This window comes from Erpetoichthys calabaricus, chromosome 4 (genome assembly GCF_900747795.2).
Source record: "Erpetoichthys calabaricus chromosome 4, fErpCal1.3, whole genome shotgun sequence".
Classification (NCBI taxonomy): Eukaryota; Metazoa; Chordata; class Cladistia; order Polypteriformes; family Polypteridae; genus Erpetoichthys; species Erpetoichthys calabaricus.
This window is the reverse complement of record NC_041397.2, coordinates 319178771-319202297: the sequence shown is the minus strand read 5'-3', so window position 1 is coordinate 319202297 and position 23527 is coordinate 319178771.

The window sequence follows — 23527 nt, the reverse complement described above, 5'->3', positions numbered from 1 at the left end:
GTCTGTCCCATCACTAGAGGGCACTTGAAGATTCAAAATCAAAATATTGTGACGTCCCGTCGAATAAACACACTTAGGAGCCACTTGTCCGGGGGAGTCTTCCAAATGGCGACTGGCTTTTTATTGAATATGCCGAGAAGGGTATTGCTGCAGACCGGAGACTTTATGGGCGGATCTGAAGGCGGGATAACAGTAAATGGAAGTGGATAGTATTGGCTAATTCAGAATTTCAACGAATGAGATTGTTGTTAAAGTATGACAATCAAAAACTCACTCAACGTTTGAAGTTGTCTATCAAGTGTAACTTCCACCAATCTTTTCACAGTTAGTGATGCCTACTGCTTTGAGATTCCGCCTCATAGAGTTTCTTTTCAAATAGCCTTGCTCTGTACTAAGCAACGATACTCTGTTAAAGAAAAGAAGACAAAGACGAAGCAGCAGCAAAGAAACTCTATTAGACCAAAGAAGAAGCAACGAAACGAATTGTTTGTTATTTCTGACAATGGAAGTATGTTTGCTTCTAAATTAAAACGTATGAAATTTACAATTGCTACGTTTTCTTCGTGTTTTTCAAATAACTTTGAAACTTTCTTTGTTGTGATTGTACGTTTGTATAAATATTAATATATATTGTATTCATGTTTGTATTAATAATCATTTTCGCTGTAGTAATTGATGCATATTCGGTGCTTGAAGTGGTCCGGCACTCAGCGGTGCTGGCAAATCTTCAAACGCCGCAAAGCAAGTTTCACGGGGAACATCCACCCACACCCACCCCTGTCCGGTGCTCGGTGGAATGCTAGTAGATCACCGCCAGTAGTTTGGTTCCCTATTAACTCTGTGCATATTTACATTTGTGAGATGTTCGATTAAAACGCTGTAATGTTGTTTTACATTTTTTTAAACAGGATCATATCACGATCAAAAATACCACAGTCATTCCGTCCGTACTTCAATCTCCAGATGTGTTTTTGTGTCCTTTCTGTCATCCACGACTGTATTCTTCACACTCGTATATACGAGCAAATGTACACTTGCGAGATCACCGCAGAACAGCAGTTTCCTACGGAGGTACGTGTATCCCACTTTTTAAATTAACTCAGGCTGAGTAATCTTTAAACCAATTTATCAATGAATTAATTTTTCTGTATTGATAATTACCACGTATGGTGTCCAGTCCTTTCTTTTAATCTCATTTGGACGTTTCTCAGCTACTTTATTTATACACAGAATAAGAAATGAGACAATCCCAGGAGTAACACAAATGAGAGATATCTAAGAAAATACTGGAAAGTAGACTGAGGTGGTTTGAATTTGTAAGGAGTGGAGATAATGTGTATGTGGGTAAAAAGATAATAAAAATGGAAGTACAGGGGAAGAGAAAGCTAGTGAGGCCATAAGCAGAGATGGATGGATAAAGTAAAAGAATATCTGAAGGGCAAGGGTCTGACAGGGGAGTAAGATCAGGGCTAAGCTGTATGGAGAGTGCTGATCAAGCACATTAACCACACATAGAAGTGGGAATTGATGATGATGAAGAAGAAATTGTTTGGCACTTGCAGCTCTTTAACCAGCTGTAGTGTCATATTTTTCATATACAGGTCAATTGCCTATACTGTATGTGTCTGTTGTATGTACAATACTGCAGTGGTTGATGTAGTTTGCTGTGCTGTTAATGACAACAGACAACATTAGGAGAACAAACCTGCAACCTACATTAGCTCAATATAAATTAGTATTTTCAGTTTTATTTTAAGATGTAAGTTGGCTAAAGAGTATATAGGTTATACTTCATGTCTGTACATAGAACCATGTCTATTTTCAGTAAACTGTTAAAACAGTTAAAGTGTTTTTAAAAATAGGTTTGCTGTTTCAGTAATTGCTGTTTGCCCTGCCTGCTAGTCTGGTCAGGGTCACAGATGAGCACCAGAGACCATGGATATTAAATGGGTAAAGTCTAAGACAGAAAGCTAATTTATCACAGACGTGTATATATGTACAATATTTACTCAGTTATGCACAGAACTAGTGGTTTTATTAGTGTTTTAACATAGATCATTCTGATGAAGACATGAGTAGTCAAGCAAAATGACACCTTTTATTGGCTAACTAAAAAGTAAAACTTTGGTATTGTAATCTATCTGGCAGCAAAGAGCTCTGATGACTTTATAGTGCCAAACACTTGTATTTTCTTGTCCAACAGGCTGTTGTATCTCGTAAGGTATCGTCCAAATGGTTAAAAAATTATGAAAATCCTAAAGGTCACTGAGTAATGACTTATATAGAAGATGAGGAGCTGATAGATGGCCTCTCCAACTTCTTGGATGAAGTGCTGTCAAGAGCTGTAGGCACTTTTGAGAGGATTGACAGAGTTGGCATCATTCTGGATGTGCTGATGCCAGAGGTTAATTAGCCTTCAGTAAATCTCTAATGAGTACCGAAAGTGTGTCTATGAGTAACATCCTCTCTTTTTCTGTGTTTTTGATGGGCTCAGATGAGAGGACTTCTCTGCCAGAGGCAGACAATCTGTTCATGGATGGACCAGAATACAGTGAGTGGTACGTCATGTGGAAAATAAACAGTCCTTTCTTTTTCTTTTCAGCGCCATTATTCTGTTAAACAGAATACCCTATAGTTGTTGTGAATTTAGACAAGAATATAAAATAAATATATATAAATGTGAATATATATGTTTAAAGTGACATTTAAACTATACATTAGTACATTTTTAGTATTGGTAAAATTACATTTAGAAGTATGCCATATGTAATAATAATAATAATTCATTACATTTATATAGCGCTTTTCTCAAGCATTTATTCTAAACTTTACAAGGTCAAGAATTGTGGTTTCAAATGACAAATGCAGACGTGTTTCTGGGTGGTATGATAAGAATTTGTTCATTTGTGTGGCTGTTTGTGTTTTGTTTGTTAGTGAGAGGGAAGAGTTTGACAAACTGTACTTGTGTTACAACAGTTGGAAGTAAAAGGAAAGCACCACTGAGGCATTTAAACTCGGGATTACATCTCAACTCTACTCAAATAAATGTGTCTCTTTCTTTACTTCTCTTTTGCCTTTTTATTTCTGTGTGTTAAAATGACTGTGCATAATAGAGTTGTATATATTTAATGTAACTATTGATGTAAATCATAAAGGACACTTTCTGTTATTGTTCAAGATTGTTGACTAAGTTCTGTATATTTGAAATTGCTTGTCTGTTTTTAGACAATTGATGTCATCTGGATTTTTTCTTTAATTGTTATAACTGCTTTGTACAGTTGTTATGCATTTTACATTGTTGTTTTATTTATATATAATATATAGAAGCGGGCATGCTGTTGTTTTAATACTTCAGTATATTCCTTGATCAGTCTGTTTGTTACATTTAATCTTTGTGAATTCTTTCTTTCAATTCAACTGACCAATCATTATTGATAATTGTAAATATTTTTTGAAATTGTTGCACAATTTATATTGAATAATTATTAATACAATCTTGTTTTTGGTAGTGATAATACTGAGTGTTCTGTTTAAGTGGTGCTGGTCCAATCACCTTGTGTATTAACACTGACAGATGTGACCAGAGCCTCCACTCGTATCCACAGGGTTACAAATGGTGTGCACTTTGCTAGAAATCCCACAAGATAAAAGAGCTTGGAAACTGAGCGTCCTGATCGAGGCTTTGCTGTTCACTTACAAACTTACTCTAGAATAATATGTTTCTTACTTATCTTTTATTAGGAGTCACATTTTCAATAACACTTACATTTTTAACTTAAAATACAGGTTTTACATATGGGAACAAAATTAAAAGAAAAGGATTGTATACGCCTGATAAATAGTCAAAACATTTGAAGATCAGTATTCTAAAACCATGACTCACAGCTAGGACCTTGTTGTTCTAAGGTCTTGACATTATATATATATATATATATATATATATATTGTGTATATATATATATATTGTATATAAATAAAGATATATATAGATAGATATATCTTCTCAAAAAATGAAAGGAACCCTTTTTAATGAGAGTACAGCATCAAGTCAGTGACACTTGTGGGCTATTGATCTGGTCAGTTAAGTAGCAGTGGGGCTTGTTTATCAGTTTCAGCTGCTTTGGGGCACTAGAGGGGCAACAATGAGACGACCCCCAAAACAGGAATGAATGGGTTAACAGGTGGAGGCCACTGACATTTTTCCTTCCTCATCTGTTTTGTCACTCATTTTTCATTTGGCTACAGTCAGTGTCGCTACTGGTGGCATGAGGCCATACCTGGACCCTACAGAGCTGGCACAGGTAGTCCAACTTCTCCAGGATGGCACATCAACACGTGACATTGCCAGAAGGTTTGCCGTGACTCCCAGCACAGTCTCAAGGGCATGGAAGAGATTCCAGGAGACAGGCAGGCAGTTACTTCAGGACAGCTGGACAGGGCCCCTCGTAGAAGGTCCTTAACCCATCAGCAGGACTCACCAGTTTCTGCTCCTTTGGCCAAGGAGGAACAGGATGAGCACTGCCAGAGCCCATAGAATGACCACCAGCAGGCAGGCCACTGGTGTGAATGTCTCTGACCAAACAATCACAAACAGACTTGAGGAGGGTGGCCTGAAGGTGGCCCGACGTCCTCTAGTGAACACCAGGGAGCTTGATTGGCATTTGCCATAGAATACCAAAATTGGCAGGTCCACCACTGTTGGGCACCCTGTGCTTTTCAGAGATGAGAGCAGGTTCACCCTGAGCACATATGACAGATGTGAAAGGGTCTGGAGAAGCCACGGAGAACGTTATTCTGCCTGTGGCGTACTTCAGCATGACCGGTTTGGTGGTGGGTCAGTGATGGTCTATGGAGGCATATCCATGGAGGGACACACAGACCTCTACAGATTAGACAACAGTGGGCACCTTGACTGCCATTAGGTATCTAGATGAAATTTTTGGACCCATTGGCAGACCCTATGCTGGTGCAGTTCCTCCTGGTGCACCACAACGGCCGGCCTCATGTGGTCAGAGGAAGAAGGAATTGATCCCATTGACTGCCCCAAGAACACCTCTGGGTGGGACATTATGTTTCAGCCCATCCAAAGCCACCAGGTTGCACCTCAGACTGTCCAGGAGCTCAGTGATGCCCTGGTCCAGATTTGGGAGGAGATCCCCCAGGACACCATCCTTCATCTCATTAGCAGCAGGCCCCCCCCCCCCCCCCCCAATATTGTTAGGCATGCACACAAGCACATGGGGGCCATACAAATTACTAAGTGCTATTTGGAGTTGCTGCAATGAGATTTCGGCAAAATGGACTCGCCTGCCTGCCTGCTGCATCGTTTTTTCCCTTTGATTTTCGGGGTGTCTTTGAATTCAGCCCTCTGTAGGTTCATCATTTTCATTTCCAACAAATGATGTGCCATCCTGTTGTTCCTAACACATCAGTCCATAGCAGTAGAGACAACCAGCAAGATTTTTTTTCCCATTAAGATCTCATGTGCTTTCAAAGTGTTCCTTTAATTTTTTAATATACTATATATATAATACATACTATTGAAAACTACATTGATGTAAACCAGATTTTCAGTATAAACCAATGAGAAATGACAATATAAAAATGCCTTACCAGAAATTTCATTGCCAAAGTAAATTTCCAGCTATTCAGATTGAATTATTTAATGGCTATGACTTGACAGACTCAGTGTAGTGTGTGCTAAATGACCAGTAAAGTGGAGTCGTTTACAGCTGTACAGGGTGTTATGTCAGGGCCATACTGGAGTATTCAGACTCGCTGTGCTCTTAATATGCTGTTTGCTTGTGTAGTCATACAGGATTATGTCCAGCTGAAATATCTGCCATCTCTATCTTGTCACCAGTCGTGATGCTGATGGCCATCAGTGCCTGCTGTACAGTTGGACTCCTGACCTCCTCCAGTCTCAGAGACCCTAAAGACAGGCTGACGTGTTCAGCACACCAGTAGGACCTGATGGAGTCAAATGGAGGCTCAATGAGATATGAACTACAAACATCTGTCATGTTTTAATCTCTAAATGTAAGTAATATGTATTATAATAAACACATATTTGATGATCTTAAAAATGTATTTAAAATCCAAAAGTAACAAAGGTCCAATTAAGTCAAATAATTGAATACCCTGATTAACAGGTGCACGGTCACAAAAACTGCGAAATTATTACTCTTTTAAAGGCATAATATTTGCTCTTCACAGATCGTTTAACATAGTAAACTTCATTATAAAAATAATAATTGAAAGGGGACTATTAGCACTATGATAACTGTGTTTCTTACATTTAACATTGATAACACAGAGACAGCCAATGGATTCTTTAAAGTCACAATTTTATTGCCAGCTTTCTTAACGTTTTATATTCCCTGATACCTGAACGTGAGAGTGTCAAGTATGTGATTTGTAATAATCTGTAATCATAATACAGCTAAAAAACAAACTTAAATAGGTGATTCACAGGCAAGAAACTCACTGGAGCTGCTGGTATATTGAGAACAGACATGAAGACCGAAGAATATTAACATCAGCAAACAAAGAACAGATGGTGATCTGCAGGCAAGAAGAGGCTACAATGGAATATTAGGAACTCTGACAGTTTATTCAACGTTTAAAATTGTAATACGTTCATAGCCTTTAAGGTCATTAAGGTGACCCGTTAAATGTAGGCGGCTATTTCATTTGGACATTCGAGTAAACACCAACAGTCAAACATTTGTTTTAATCTGACTGACTTAATCAAGTAGAGCCCACACTTAAGTCCACGTCAATCCATTAAAATTAGGCGGACACAAATTTGTATTGTTATGTTCATTTAAATTTTCTTCAGAAGTTGTTCTGTAACGATAAATATCTCATATGCAAACTTTTATTATTATTTTTTCAGAAAGGCTACTTCATAAATGACTGTGGTAAAAATACACTGCAGTCTTAATAATGCACTCGACAAAGTGCTATAGTGTAAGATATTGACACTAGTAGACTATCATCGGAGAGGTGTTTTACGAATATACACTCCGTCTCTTAGTCACTTTATCTTGACCGTCCACCTTTAGAAATTATCTTACACGTCCACCTTTAGAAATTACACCCACCTTTCCTTTCACGTATCCAAAAGGCAATTGGCTAAAGTGGTCAATGAATGACAAATAACACCGATTGGCGATTTGTTGAATAAAACGGTGATTGACCGCGACGTTAAATTTGCGATTGGCTGATCAGTGACTGACGTGCGCAAATTTAATATACAGTATGATCGGCTGAAGTCGAAAATGATATTAACGCCCATTTTACTCCGGTCTGCAGCAATATCTACTACCACCTTTCCGCTGTATCAAGGACAAGCGCTTTGACGCTTCGAGCCAAAGCAATTAAACAGGCAAGTGAGTGACCAACCAAATCGACTGCTGACTGAGCCGATATCAGTGACGTCATTACGCTAGCGTGCCTCAAAATCACGTCACGGGCGTATTTGAAACAAGCCTCAAAGCCGTGCTTCGAAAGCTCGAGACAGTGTCGAAATCTCAGTATCGCGCAGCCCATCAGTACGGAGCACATCGGAGAGGCTGAGAGACACGGCGCAGATCAGTCACTGGCACACTAACACACAGACACACATGGGACACTCCATAGTGAGCGGTGCATGTATCAAGGTCGACATTCAAAATCCTCTTCAGTGCTGAGGCAACAACAAAAAGCAGCGGAATAAACACATCTGGACCTGCTGTCGAAAAAGCATCTGCCTTTATGAGCAGCATCCCTCCCTCGTGAAGACATTGTTCAAGGTCCGGATAGGCGATCAGGAAAAAGCTGTGTTAGTCACGGCACAGTGCAATAATAAAACGTTTCCTAAAACATAGTTGTCCAGCCTGTATCATTCTTAAGCACTCTTCCAGTTACAGAGGCGCAATCCCAGTCACTAACATTTACCGTGTAGCCCCCAACACTCAAAGTAAGAACACATTCCACCTGATTAATTTAATATTTAAAAATTTAAACCACTAAACCCGCCATCAACAACCACAATAACAGTTGAAATCGTCACTCAAATGATTTGTTTTGTTATAAACATGAAACAAGATGCCCATTTGATAGATAGATAGATAGATAGATAGATGTAAAATACATACACATTATATATAAAACGAAACTACTGTATAGCTAATACTGTTATCTATCTGTCTAGTGCCTTCTCTGTCTGCCTATATAGTGCCTTTCCTGTTAATATCTGTTATACAGTGCCTTCTCTATCTGTCTATCTAGTGTCTTTCACATCTATCTGCACACTCACATCATGCTTGCCATTCTGCAGCACCTGCCATATAGTGCCTTTCACATCTATCTATCTATCTATCTATCTATCTATCTATCTATCTATCTATCTATCTATCTATCTATCTATCTATCTATCTATCTATCTATCTATCTATTACACAGTGCCTTCCCAGTTTATCTATCTAGTAACTTCTCTGTGCATTATTCAGTGCTGTCTGTCAGTGTATGTCTTTCATAACTTAAAAATAAGATTAGTTATAAGGAGGACACTTGTTCATGTTAATTGCAGTCTCAGTTTTTAAATATTTTAAAAAGAACATCCCACATCTATTATACATTGACCTCCTATTTATCTGTCTGTCTAGTGCCTTTCAGATCTACTGTATATGTACTCTAATGGCCTCCTTGCTTTCCTGCAGCATCTGTTGAATAATAAACAGACTGAATCATTTTTAATATACATATTCTGTATATATATATATATATATATATATATATATATATATATATATATATATATATATAATAAAACTAATATATTGCTAATGTTTAGATCTATCTGTCTAGTGTGTTCTCTGTCTCTTTTCTTATATAGTGCCTTCGCTGTCTGCCTATTAAACAGTGAATTCCCTGTCTATCTGTCTATGTAGTAATAATAGTATTATTACTTTTTGGTTTCCCTTTCTGCCTAGTATATAGTGCCTTTCTTGTCTCTCTGTCTTATATAATGCCTTTCATGTCTGTCTATCTATGTACCTATCTAGTGGCTTCTCTGTCTGTACATTATTTACTGTATACTCTGTTTTTTCTGACAGTTTTCTATCTGTTATACAGTGCCTTCCATATCTATCTGTCTGTCTAGTGCTTTTCACATCTGTATGTACTCTCACTGTCTGCTTGCCTTCCTAATGTATCTGTTGATTAATAAAATGGCTGTACCATTTGTCATTTAGTAGTGCTTTCTCTGTCTGTCTTTTACACACTGAACTCCCTGTCTATCTATATACTGTAGTAATAACAGTATTTTTATAATTAAATAGCAGCTTCCAAGTCTGCCTATCATATAGCGCAGCGTTTCTCAACCTTTAAGTATCTGCGACCCGAGTTTTCATAAGTTTTAATTGCGCCCCCCCAATGTTTTTTTGAAAGGAGCCCACTAATACCATTCTTTTCTTTTTTAATTAATGATATATCATAGATGCATATTTTTTTATACCTACTTAACTTTTATCGACATTTATCTAACTCTATATTTTTTTCTAGTATCAGAATGTAGTTTAAGTTAATTTGTTTTGGTTTCAATAGATGTATGTTTCATATTTTTGATACTTGTTTTCTTTTTTTCACATCTTCGCGCCCCACTAGGGGGCCCGCCCCACAGATTGAGAACCACTGATACAGTATAGTGCCTTTCCTTTCCTTTCCTTTCTATCTATCTATATATCTACCCCCTTAGCTGTTTTTATATAGCTATTATACAGTGTCTTCCCTGTTTATTTCTATATCTTGTGACTTCTCTGTCTGTCTGTGTCTTATGGATCTTAACAATAACAGTTATAAGGACACTTGTTTATGTCAATTGCAGTCTCAATGGTAAAAAGAATATTTTAAAAGTTTTTAAAAACAGTTTTTATCCCGCTGTTTTTTGTAGTTGCCTCGGTGCTCAAGAGGATCTTTAATGCTCACCTTGGAGTGTCCCGTGTGTGTCTGCGGTGTGTCGGTGACTGATCTGCGCCGTGTCTCTCAGCCTCTCTGATGAGCTCCGGATTGACACCTTTGAAAGTTTGTGCAGCAGAGCAAATTCAACTTGATCTGCCACAGTGGTTTGCTATCACCTTATTCAATGACGCGGATTAATGGGCGTCAAATGGCAATGAATAGAAGATGAATTAATGTAAATACGTGAGCTGCCTTCCACAATTAGTCATCGCATTTTGATGGCGATTCTAAGTGGGGATGATTTCTGAACAGATCTCTTATGTGATCCTTCCACAGTATCTCTCAAAATGATTTAGTTCAAATTGGTTATAAAGATTTCACTCCTGATTGTTTTTTAATTGTTATTAATTTTAGTGACTTTTAATTCGGATCGAACTCGGGCTTGTACTAAAAGCAACCACCTTTGTCAGTTGAGCCACAATCAAAAGTATTGTAAAGTATTAATAAATGAAATATCTCAATACTTGATCGAATAATAACATCTGTGATTTAAGGATTTCATCTTTCTCAAATGTGCTTACCTTTGTTTTCCGTATACTCTGTTTTAATTAAGTCAGAACAAAGAAAACATTTAAGGATAAATAACCAGGCTCGTTTTCAATTAGTTTTTTTAAAGTACAGCATTAGGGCCGTGGAACTCCAAACGTCGGGCTATTAAATGCAATCTCAAGAAAAGATGAGGGTTAATAATAATAATACTAATAACAGGAGCGATAATAATGATACAGTGTAAAAGTAAATATTCATTGAAAGAGCTGGGGATCCATGAGTGAAGTGTCTTATTTTGTTTAACTCCTGCTATTGTATAGTACATTCTGCTTGTCTGCGTTATATATATATATTGTGGTACCCGGATGGGAGTGGTACCCAGCCGGGACTCCCGAGAAGACCGGAGGAGGGCTTGTGCCACCTCCAGACCTCGAGGAGGCAACCGCCCTGGGGGCCACAGGTACAGAGCAGGAAAGCTTGACCCTGTAAGGGCCCGTGGTCACCACCAGGAGGCACCCCAATACCTGGAGGACCCTGGACCTCAGCACTTCTGCCACACTAGGAAGTGCTGGGGGGAAGAGGAACAGGGACACCCGGAATGCTTCCGGGGATACAGCCGGCACTTCCGCCACACTGGGGTGTGTCGGTGGGAGATTGCTGGGGACACACCTGGAGCACATCTAGGTGCTTATTTAAAGGGGCCGCCTCCCTTCAGAGGATGACTTGAGTCGGGAGCACAGAGAGGACGAGGTCTCTGGAGGAGAGAAGGAGGCGGTCGGAAGAAGAGAGAGAGAAGGCATTGTGTTGGCCTGGACTGTGGGGTATTGGGGTTTAAGAGTGAATTGTTATATTATGGAGTACCTCAATAAATGTGTGTGGGGTAATTTAAAAATGTCTGCCTGTCTGTGTCAGGGTCAAGTTTCACTATATATATATATATATGGAAGAGAAGGTCTGTGATATGGTTTGCATATTTGCAGCTGGAGATCCACACAGGGAGAAAAATGAATTATGTATCATAAAGTAGTTTTTATTCCTGAGCTTTCAGGAGGTGTCACTAGAGAGGTGAGTTTCAAATGATTCGGAGCTTCGATTTGATTTCCGACACAATTGTTTCAAATGTGCTTCACTCCAACCATCACACAGAGAGAGACAGAGAGAGAGAGAGAATGGATGAATGAATGAATGAATGAATGAATGTCTGTGTAGTGATGGGCGGAGTGAAGCCTCACGAACCATCAAAAAGTTTGAAGCAATTGTGTCAGAAATTGAATCGAACCTTCGGAGCATTTGACACTCACCTCTCTAGGGACACCTCCTGGCCATTTTCATTAACATCACACAAACTCATGATTCACTTCAATGACTTCTGTTAAAACTCTTATTGCTTTTACTTTTTCGCTGCTACAGACTGACAATGAAGAGAAGGGTTCATCAGCGGCTTCTAGTGTCTGATGTCTAAAAATATATATATATAAAAAAATATATACTTATATATATACAGTGCATCCGGAAGGAATTCAGAGCGCATCACTTTTTCCACCTTTTGTTATGTTACAGCCTTATTCCAAAATGGATGAAATTCATTTTTTTCCTCAGAATTCTGCACACAACACCCCATAATGACAACATGAAAAAAGTTTACTTGAGGTTTTTGCAAATTTATTAAAACTGAGAAATCCCATGTACATAAGTATTCACAGCCTTTGCTCAATACTTTGTCGATGCACCTTTGGCAGCAATTCCAGCCTCAAGTCTTGTTGAATATGATGCCACAAGCTTGGCACACCTATCCTTGGCCAGTTTCGCCCATTCCTCTTTGCAGCACCTCTCAAGCTCCATCAGGTTGGATGGGAAGCGTCGGTGCACAGCCATTTTAAGATCTCTCCAGAGATGTTCATTTGGATTCAAGTCTGGGCTCTGGCTGGGCCACTCAAGGACATTCACAGAGTTGTCCTGAAGCCACTCCTTTGATATCTTGGCTGTGTGCTTAGGGTCGTTGTCCTGCTGAAAGATGAACCATCGCCCCAGTCTGAGGTCAGGAGCGCTCTGGAGCAGGTTTTCATCCAGGATGTTTCTGTACATTGCTCCAGTCATCTTTCCCTTTATCCTGACTAGTCTCCCAGTTCCTGCCGCTGAAAAACATCCCCACAGCATGATGCTGCCACCACCATGCTTCACTGTAGGGATGGTGCCAGGTTTCCTCCAAACGTGACGCCTAGCATTCACACCAAAGAGTTCAATCTTTGTCTCATCAGACCAGAGAATTTTCTTTCTCATGGTCTGAGAGTCCTTCAGGTGCCTTTTGGCAAACTCCAGGCGGGCTGCCATGTGCCTTTTACTAAGGAGTGGTTTCTGTCTGGCCACTCTACCATACAGGCCTGATTGGTGGATTGCTGCAGAGATGGTTGTCCTTCTGGAAGGTTCTCCTCTCTCCACAGAGGACCTCTGGAGCTATGACAAAGTGACCATCAGGTTCTTGGTCACCTCCCTGACTAAGGCCCTTCTCCCCCGATCGCTCAGTTTCGATGGCTGGCCTGCTCTAGGAAGAGTCCTGATGGTTTCGAACATCTTCCATTTATGGATGATGGAGGACACTGTGCTCATTGGTACCTTCAAAGCAGCAGAAATGTTTCTGTAACCTTCCCCAGATTTGTGCTTTGAGACAATCCTGTCTCTGAGGTCTACAGACAATTCCTTTGACTTCATGCTTGGTTTGTGTTCTGACATGAACTGTCAACTGTGGGACCTTATATAGACAGGTGTGTGCCTTTCCAAATCATGTCCAGTCAACTGACTTTACCACTGGTGGACTCCAATTACACTGCAGAAACATCTCAAGGATGATCAGGGGAAACAGGATGCACCTGAGCTCAATTTCGAGCTTCACGGCAAAGGCTGTGAATACTTATGTACAGTAATCCCTCCTCTATCACGGGGGTTGCGTTCCAGAACCCTCCGCGAAAGGTGAAAATCCGTGAAGTAGAAACCATATGTTTATATGGTTATTTTTATATTGTCATGCTTGGGTCACAGATTTGCACAGAAACACAGGAGGTTGTAGAGAGACAGGAACGTTATTCAAACACTGCAAACTAACATTTGTCTCTTTTTCAAAAGTTTAAACTGTGCTCCATGACAAGACAGAGATGACAGTTCCGTCTCACAATTAAAAGAATGCAAACATATCTTCCTCTTCAAAGGAGTGCGCGTCAGGAGCAGAGAATGTCAGAGAGAGAGAGAGAAAAAAGCAAACAGTCAAAAATCAATAGGGCTGTTTGGCTTTTAAGTATGCAAAGCACCACCGGACAAAGTAACTGCAAGGAAGGGAGCAAGCATTTTTCAGCATTTTTTAGAGGAGCGTCCGTATCCTCTAGGCCAGTGTGCGAACAGTCCCTCTGCTCACACCCCCTCTGTCAGGAGCAGAGAATGTCAGAGCAAGAGAGAGAGAGAGGAAAGCAAACAATCAAAATTCAATACGTGCTGTTTGATCTTTTAAGTGTGCGAAGCACCATGCGGGAAGCATATCGCTTGACAAAGCAGCCACATGTAAGCCCAGCAAAGAAGGGAGCACTGTGAAGGTAATCTTTCAGCGTTTTTTGAGGAGTGGCCGTGTCCTCTAGGGGTGCGAATAGCCCCCGTGCTCACAATATATTTGAGGAGTTTTATTTAATACATAATACGCGCTCTGATTGGGAAGCTGCTCAGCCATCTGCCAATAGCGTCCCTTGTATGAAATCAACTGGGCAAACCAACTGAGGAATCGTGTACCAAAAATTAAAAGACCCATTGTCCGCAGAAATCCGCAAACCAGAAAAATATCCACAATATATATTTAAATATGCTTATATATAAAATCTGCGATAGAGTGAAGCTGCGAAAGTCGAAGCGCGATATAGCGAGGGATCACTGTACATGTGCTTTCTCAATTTTTTTATTTTTAATAAATTTTCAAAAATCTCAAGTAAACTTTTTTCACGTTGTCATTATGAGGTGTTGTGTGTAGAATTCTGAGGAAAAAAATGAATTTAATCCATTTTGGAATAAGGCTGTAACATAACAAAATGTGGAAAAAGTGATGCGCTGTAAAAACATGTGTTATAAGCTAGTGTTAAAAATGAAACTGCAGACTGCATACACAAATAGCACTAAAATATAAAGAACTCTAACTTTAACTGGAAAAAGAACAAATACATTTGGTTTTTAACTTTGCATTCAGAAAGAAGCATGTCTCTGTTACCTTCCTGTAAGTATTGGCCATATTTTAGAAAGGTATTAATTGGATAAGTGTGGATTTAAAATGAGACAGCTTCTCACATGACAAAGAAATATGATTAGATATAAATAATTGGGTTAAAGTAAATAAATGTCTCCATTTTTTGTTTTTTGTTTAAAACTAGTCATAAACGTGTAAAACATCTTTGCTTTCAAACCCTGATCAAGTTTAAAAGAAAAATGCTCTTTTTATAATAATAAAAGAGAAGGGAGACAAAGTTCTTGCAAGAAGGAGAATGTCCATGAATGGAGGTTGTGTGTTTTAGGAACTATTACGGTAAAGAATGTGGTGGCTCAGTGGTTAGCACACTTACCCTACGATGGGAAGTAAAGGTTCAAGCTTATATGTTTTCCTTGTTGAGTCAGTACATTCTCAGTGACTGCGTAGCTTTTTCGGGGAATGCTTTCTTGTTGTAGAATTGTGCCACGCGATTTCTCGATGGGTGGATTCACCTTGTTGTCGCTGAATTGGTACGCCACGGAGTTTCCATGATCTGGAGACCAGCGCTGTATGCAACTGAGCTAGATGTGCTCCTCATTAGATGAAAGGAATACCAGCTTGTGTCCTGAGTAGTTGTTTGATTGTCATGATAAGCATGAAGGGAAAGAAGTAAGTTGTTTGGTCGTGATAAGTAAATAAGCATGAAGGGAAAGACTCGTTTAAGTATGTTGAACGATGAAAACTTATAAAAATAAAGGGCACAACCTCGAGTGAGTGTATAGCACGTGTGATAGAGATCTCTGTGAATGAAATACAATTGTAAAAGAGATTGTGAGTATGAGAATATGTGATGATATTTGAAAGAATGAAGCAGTTGCTAAGTGTGTAGAAATGACTGCAAAGATGAGAGGCTTCTGTTAAGAGACAGTGGAGGCTGTTTGTTTGTGAACAGTTGCTTTCTCCAGTGTGCTGAATGTTGTTTAATGAACTTCTGCCTTAGCTGAAGTAAACTATTTGGACATGAAGTGGGATCAAATCTAATAAAGAAAAATAAAAGAAGATTAATTACTCTTATTCAGAGTCTGTGGTGGCAGATGCTCTCGTATGTCATTATTTGTAAGTCTGTGTCTGTTAAAAGTCTTCTCTTTGACTGTCAGCTGACTAATCAATAATGTGAAGAAGATCCTAAAGATGGGGGATGCCTGACATGGTAACTTTGTAATAGGGGATCAAATCCAAATTTTATACACAGTAATACATGTAAATATCTAAAAAATGCTAGAGCGAGTAAAATTAGAAATGATACTAAGAATAATATTAATTGGTATTGGTAATCCATCCTACACTAGTCAGTGAACCTGGAATGTCATTGATGAAGCCTAGAAACAGAAACAGTGTTAAATAAAGATGACCTACTGACTCTGCTGAATTTTAGAAAAGGGAGATGCCAGGCAGAAAGTCAGTTAAGAATTAAAAGATCTGAATTTCAATAACGTATTATAAGTATAATAATATATAACTTCAAAACTATAGATGTTCTTTTTCTCCGATTCAGCAAACCCTGTGACCAATGGATGAAACATGCGGCATATTCCTATAAAAGCTGCAAGAAACAATTTAACAGCAAGTTTGGGCAGAGAAATTAGATGTAATCTGACCAACGGGTGGTGAATGTTTGCTTATCAATCATAGATTAATGAACAGCAATTACTGGAATTGTTTCCTTTCATGCTGAAAAGTTGTGCAAGTGTAAGGGTATAACATCCTGTAAAATAAAATCTTTAAATGATGAAAATAATTGTAAAGAGCAAACAGGCTAAATGTTGCTATATTAAACTGCATAATTTCTTTCTCTAGTCTTCATATACAACACAGTAAAGAGGGTTTAGATATTCTGATGTATGGCAAATGATTATTATTATTAACACTTCTGTAATAATGATATATTCATTTGTATCTGTTAGTGATTCATTTTATGAAGATTTGTTGTTACATCAGTGTATTAAGGTTAGTGCTCAGTGATAATGCACAGAGCTGAATAAATTGGTAAGTCAGTTATACCTCAGGAAATTTATGTTATATGGGAATAATTCAAAAGTTTACCATTAGTCTGTATAAAGTGTGCTGTTGTAATATCTTAAAGACATCTAAGAGATTTGTCTGTTGTTAACATAAGCTACAGTTTGTTATAAGGTATAGCTGTTATAAGATTTTTTGTTTAAGACAAAAAGGAATACACCCCTAAGTTCAAATATGTAACATCTTGTTATAATTTAAGGCACCTGTGATGGATAACTGATGCAATGTGTTTATTTTATTTAGTGTATTATCCTACTGAAGAAACATTGTCACTAGCCTGGTTTAAATGTAATAACTTGCCATATTAATTTATCTCTAACTGTTATTTATGATATGAGACTAAGAACTGAGAGTCTAGGATTTCCATTAATAGTGCTCTGTATTGTATTATACACGTGTTTGATAAAGCATTGATTTATGTTATGTAATTTTTTCTACCCTTTACCCTTCTTTATTTAGCATAGTAAGTATTTTACTTTGGCCACTCAATTTAGTGGTTGTTCAAACCTTTCCAACTCATTGGTAGATCTTTATCAATGAAGAAGAGGTGGTGTTCTACGAATGAAGATTTAAAGTGACTGTACTGTACTAATGACTGTTGGTCTGCTGCACATACCTGATAATAGCTGGTGAAGAAACAACTCACTTATCCAGAGTGGAAGAAGTGCAGAATCAAACAAAGATTGTAAGTCCAGCTACTGTAAGTAAATCTGATGCCATGATATGGTTGTGCAAACAAGTTTTTATGGACTTTAACACAAACAGACTGTGAAATGCCACTGAAGTAAAGAGATGAGATGACAGCTGTTGAATGCAAGGACTCTCATGAAGGACTGCTGTATCCAGTGCAGGACTGAAGTGAAGTGTTCCTCTGCTAAATAGAAAGTCACCACGTGTGCATCTCATTAGCTCTCTAAGTGCAATCACACTGTTCAATTTATGTTCCAGTAATGGCAAAGACTATTTAGTTCCTTTACCAGCCACACGTTTGTTCAGAGGGATCTGCAAAGCCACCAAGCAAAAGACTTTATCTACAAACCACTGGGATGGACAAGCCATGTATATAGTAAGTTTAGGAATATACTTAAAGTGTTATAAGAGGGGCTCGAGGGTATGAAGATATGCATAATATAGATAGATAGATAGATAGATAGATAGATAGATAGATAGATAGATAGATAGATAGATACTTCATTAATCCCAAGGGGAAATTCACAGCAGCAGCATACTGATACAATAAACAATATTAAATTAAAGAATGATAATAATGCAGGTAAAAACAGACAATAACTTTGTATAATGTTAACGTTTACCCCCCCAGGTTGAATTGAAGAGTCGCATAGTTTGGGGGAGGAACGATCTCCTCAGTCTGTCAGTGGAGCAGGACAGTGACAGCAGTCTGTCGCTGAAGCTGCTCTTCTGTCTAGAGATGATACCGTTTAGTGCATGCAGTGGATTTTCCATAATTGATAGGAGTCTGCTGAGCGCCCGTCGCTCTGCCACAGATGTTAAACTGTCCAGCTCCATGCCAACAATAGAGTCTGCCTTCCTCACCAGTTTGTCCAAGCGTGAGGCATCTTTCTTCTTAATGCTGCCTCCCCAGCACACCACCATATAGAAGAGGGCGCTCGCCATAACCGTCTGATAGAACATCTGCGGCATCTTATTGCAGATGTTGAAGGATGCCAGCCTTCTAAGGAAGTATAACCGGCTCTGTCCTTTCTTGCACAGAGCATCAGTATTGGCAGTCCAGTCTAATTTATCATCCAGCTGCACTCCCAGATATTTATAGGTCTGCACCATCTGCACACAGTCATATCTGATGATCACGGGGTCCATGAGGAGTCTGGGCCTCCTAAAATCCACCACCAGCTCCTTGGTTTTGCTGATGTTCAGGTGTAGGTGGTTTGAGTTGCACCATTTAACAAAGTCATTGATTAGGTCCCTATACTCCTCCTCCTCCCCACTCCTGATGCAGCCCATGATTTAATTTAATTTTCCACAAATAATGTTAAATTGTAAACTGAAAGGGAATAGAACATCCCATAGTGAAGTTGGGGAGGATAAAATATAGTGCAATTGTTCATCCAATTGTATTGTAACTTATCATTATTTAATATTTATTTACACTTGTATATTAGATGAAAGAAACAGGAGCTATATTGGCACTACACCCCTCATTTCCACAAACGTTCTTGAAGAGCTGTCTACACTGTGAAGGAGGATCGAGTACCTTTTGCTAAGACCTTCAAAGATGGTTTCTTGTCACAGACACAGTGACAATGGGTGGTATATGTAATCAGAATATAAGTTTAGTATGTCACTGTGCTCTGTGCAAATATTTTAAATCTACTGTTCCTTTCTGTACAGCTAACACAAAGCCAGATTTAGCACATAGTAGTTCACCATATAAGAACTGCTAGGCAAGCTTTTTAAGACAAGACAAGTTAAGGACAAACAGCGAAATGGGAAATGTACTATTTCTGTGTGTCAGAGTTAGAAGGACATTAGATCTTCTTTTCCTTGTTTGGAATGGCATGATTTACCTAAGTGGGGGCCTGCACATGGAGAAAGAGTATAAAACCTTGGAACATTGCCCAGTACACCTTTGAAGCTGACGGATGGATGGCAGATAATGTCATCAGATTCTGGAAATCCTTCCACCGCAGCGACGAAAATGACAGACTGTATACATCTGGCACCCACTTCGATGACGGTCTTGACATGGCTTCCTCTTCTGTTATGCCGTGTAAACTGTCATTAAAGAATGCCAAGTTATTTCTCCTATGTGATTTCTTACTGCCGTATCACTAAGGGAGGGGTATCGCCTTTTAACATTATATCTATAGGGTTATGTAACATGCCACAATTACAAAAGAACTTATTCAAACCATGGAGCTAGTGCCCCCTGCTGGATTCAGATGGGAAAATGAAAGCAGCAAAATACAGAGAAGTCCTGCAGGAAAACCCGATTCAATGTGCAATAAACCTGTGACATCTGAGAACATGGTTGTTTTTGCAGAAAGACATCTACTCCAAGCAATGAGCCAAAACTTCACAGCAATGGCTTCAGAACAGCAATGTGCCCAGGAGTGGCCATGTCAGAGTCCAGATCTCAGGTCACTTGACAGCATGTGGCTGGACTTGAAAAAGAGTGTTCACTCACAATCTCCATGACTCCTGATAAAGCCTGAGCAGTTTTGTGAAAAAATAATGGAGAGGAAATGTTCAAAACTGATAGAGACAGAAAGACCTGAGCACTCTGTCTCAAGGGTGTCATGGTGGCCAAGGGTGCAGCTACTAAATGCTGACTTGAAGGGCATGAAAACTGATGTCACCACTGATCACTCTGCGATTTATATTTGTCATGAATTCAAATCACCTTGCAGAAACCTGTTTTCACTTTGACAGGAGTCTTTTTCTGTTGATCAGTGTCCATAAAGCCAAATTTAATAATATATTCTTTAAACTTTAAAAACTTCCAAGGTATTGAAGTCACTGAAAATATACCTGAAACACTACATCACTTCATCGAAGAGAGGAATGAGAGAAAGTAAAGCTTGGCAGTGCGAGAGGCAACATGAAATGAACAGGGAGGGTGGCTTGGATCATCAAACTAAATGAGTGGACAGAAAGGTCACAAATTTCAAAAATGGCAGCGAGCAAAAGTTAATGCAGCAATTAAAATATGTAAAGCGTGACATCTCTCCCTGCACAGAGAAGTTCATTCTTTCAAAGTCAGAATAAAAATAAGGGCACTGGTAAAGGAAGTCAAACAGACTTTATTAAGCAATTCATATTTATTCTGCACAAACTGTTATCATAGAGCACAGCATCTCAAGTTAAGAATACAATGCAAATCAACACAACAAAACAGGGCAACTCAGCAGCATTTGTGAGACAGGCCCCTAGAATAAATCTGCAAAAGTGTAAATATATACTGAATAATAAAATAAAAACTACTGAAGAACAAAATATAATGAGTATTAAAATTACAGAGTCCAGCACCTGAGACATAAGCAAAAAAAAAAAACATCAACATGAATAGAATTAAAAACATCAAGTCAAGTGACAGAGTGGGAAGAAAAATGTCACTCATAACACTAGAATTACCAAAGTCTATGAAAAAACTAGCAATCCCGGCCCACCTTAAATCCCTTCGCACCTTTCCGTCAGCGTCTTTTGTGTTGTAAATGTGTCGATCAGCACAAGCAGCCTACTATGTGTAATGAAGTGAATTTAGGTGCAGAAGGAAGCTCCTGTTGTTACGGTTTGGCTTTTGTCCAGAAACGGTTTCATAACCTTTATGACTTTAGTCTCTGAAAGTCTTTCTCCCATGGGACGACTGGGATCTCTTCCTGAATAAGGAGTACCATTGCAAATGTACTTTATTAGGAAAATAGTACTTATTTATGATTGCTTAGAGTGCGACAGGAGCTTTGAAACCTGCAGCTAAAGTCACTTCTGTGCACATAATCTTTGTCAGCATTCCTGTGTTGATCAAATATGGGAAGGTCTGCAGTCTACTTGTGACTTTACACTGTAGGAAGTAAATGAATCAAGGTAAATAACTTTTGATTTGGCTTTTATATAAGTAACATATAAATGTTTTTTATATAAAGACCATCAGAAAAAATAATTACAAACAGGATTTTGCACAATACATTGACAAGCTCTGTAAGCCCTGCTTTTTCTCTTTGAAGGACACGTGTGGGGCAGACTGACTGGCAGGATGACACCCGACCTGTTGCTGCATCCAAACGGTGACATCTTTCGCCTTTACGCCTGGTGCAGCTGCATTGTTCTTATGTGTGAGTGGATGTTTCTTACGGGAAGGGCTTCTATTCTCTGTCTCCAATGAAGAACCCTCACCCTCATCTGAGTTCACCTCTGTTATAGCATGTCTTTATTTGAAAACAAACAGTGTCGTAACGGGGAGAATGTGAATGTGACTGAGAGAATAAAACAATATTAAAAACAAAAAGCTAACTTTTACAATTACCATAAATTTACACAGGCTGTTTCAGACTCAAATCAAATGTATGTTTTGATTCTATAATAGTAAGAATAACAGCAGCTCACTACTCAAAACAGAGGTGTCTGGGATCATTTTCATTATGAGTCAGCAGTTCTTACTGCTGCACCACCAAAGCAGTCGTAGTAATGTTGTGTCAATGTCATACCCTAACACGAGTTACTTTTATGCAGTTATATTCTTGAATAAAAGAACACTTGTTTTGCTATGCTTGTATATTTTTTGAAAGTGTTTATTTGATATTTGGACTTCGCCCTTCACACATCATACACTTCATGTCTAGATTTTGTCAATTAAGACTAAAACATGAAAAAAGTTTCTGTTTTAACAATGTGTTTACATAGATTGATGTAGACACGGAACACACATGACATGCATCTATTCCAAAAAACAATATATTATTCACCCTCTACAACTCAAGGCAACTCACACGCAGATAAACAAGACGTGAACAGGGAGAACTTTTTGCCCTTTCTGCGTTGGTGGGATGATGGGATAGCAGGCTGCTTGCTGCTTGTGCTGATCGACACATTTACAAGACAAAAAGACGCTGACGGAGAGGTGCGAACAGATTTAAGATGGGGCGGGATTATGAGTTTATCGTAGGCTTTGATAATTCAAGTGTTAAGAAGTCAAATCATCAGTAGTTGGTTTAAGAGAGTCCATAAGTGATAAAACTTGGGTTAAGACTCGGACATTAATAATACAGAACAGACGTCATGTCACATGGTGGTAAATACTCTTCACAATGGCAGCTCTAATTCAGATAAATACACAGTGATGTTCAAGTTTTTGCTCCCTTCCAGATGTTCTTTTTTGTATATTTGTCATAACGAATGGCTTCATTCATTAACTTTAACATTATAAAAAGTTAATGCTGCTGCTGGAGTATGTGAATTTCCCCTTGGGATTAATAAAGTATCTATCTATCTATCTATCTATTGTGGCACCCGGCTGGAATTCCGACCCGACCAGGACGCCCGGGGAGACAGGAGGAGGGCTCATGCCTCCTCCAGACCACGAGGGGGCGACCACCCTGGTTGTATTGGGGTCCACGGGTACAGGGCGTCCCCCTGCCTGAAGGACCCTGGACCCCAGTATTTCCACCACACCAGGAAGTGCTGGGGGGAAGAAGAGAGGGAACACCTGGAGTGCTTCCGGGAGGACAGCCGGCACTTCAGCCACACTGGGGTGTGTCGGGTGGAAGATTGCCAGTGCACACCTGGAGCACATCCGGGTATGGATAAAAGGGGCCGCCTCCCTTCATTCAAGGCTGGAGTCGGGTGGAAGCAAAACAAGGTCGGAGAAAGAGAGAAGGAGGCGATCCGAAGAGGCAGAGTAGTTGGCCTGGACTTTGGGGAAGATTGGGGTTTGTGGTGCACTTAAGGACAGTGTAAATAGTAGTTGTGTAAATAAACGTGTGGTGGTGCAAAAATAACATGTCTGCCTGTCTGTGCCCAGGGCTCGTTCCGCAGTATCTATCTATCTATCTATCTATCTATCTATCTATCTATCTATCTATCTATCTATCTATAGACAAAATATTATATTAGATGACAGGAATCAGAGTAAACATATAACACCATTTATAAGATGCTGCCTAAGATATTGAAGTAATAAGTAATCCAACAGCTGTATTGCCATGTGCAAGAGAATTGTCTGATTAGTGACTCACGAAAACATCTCACCAAAGGTAACTGTTA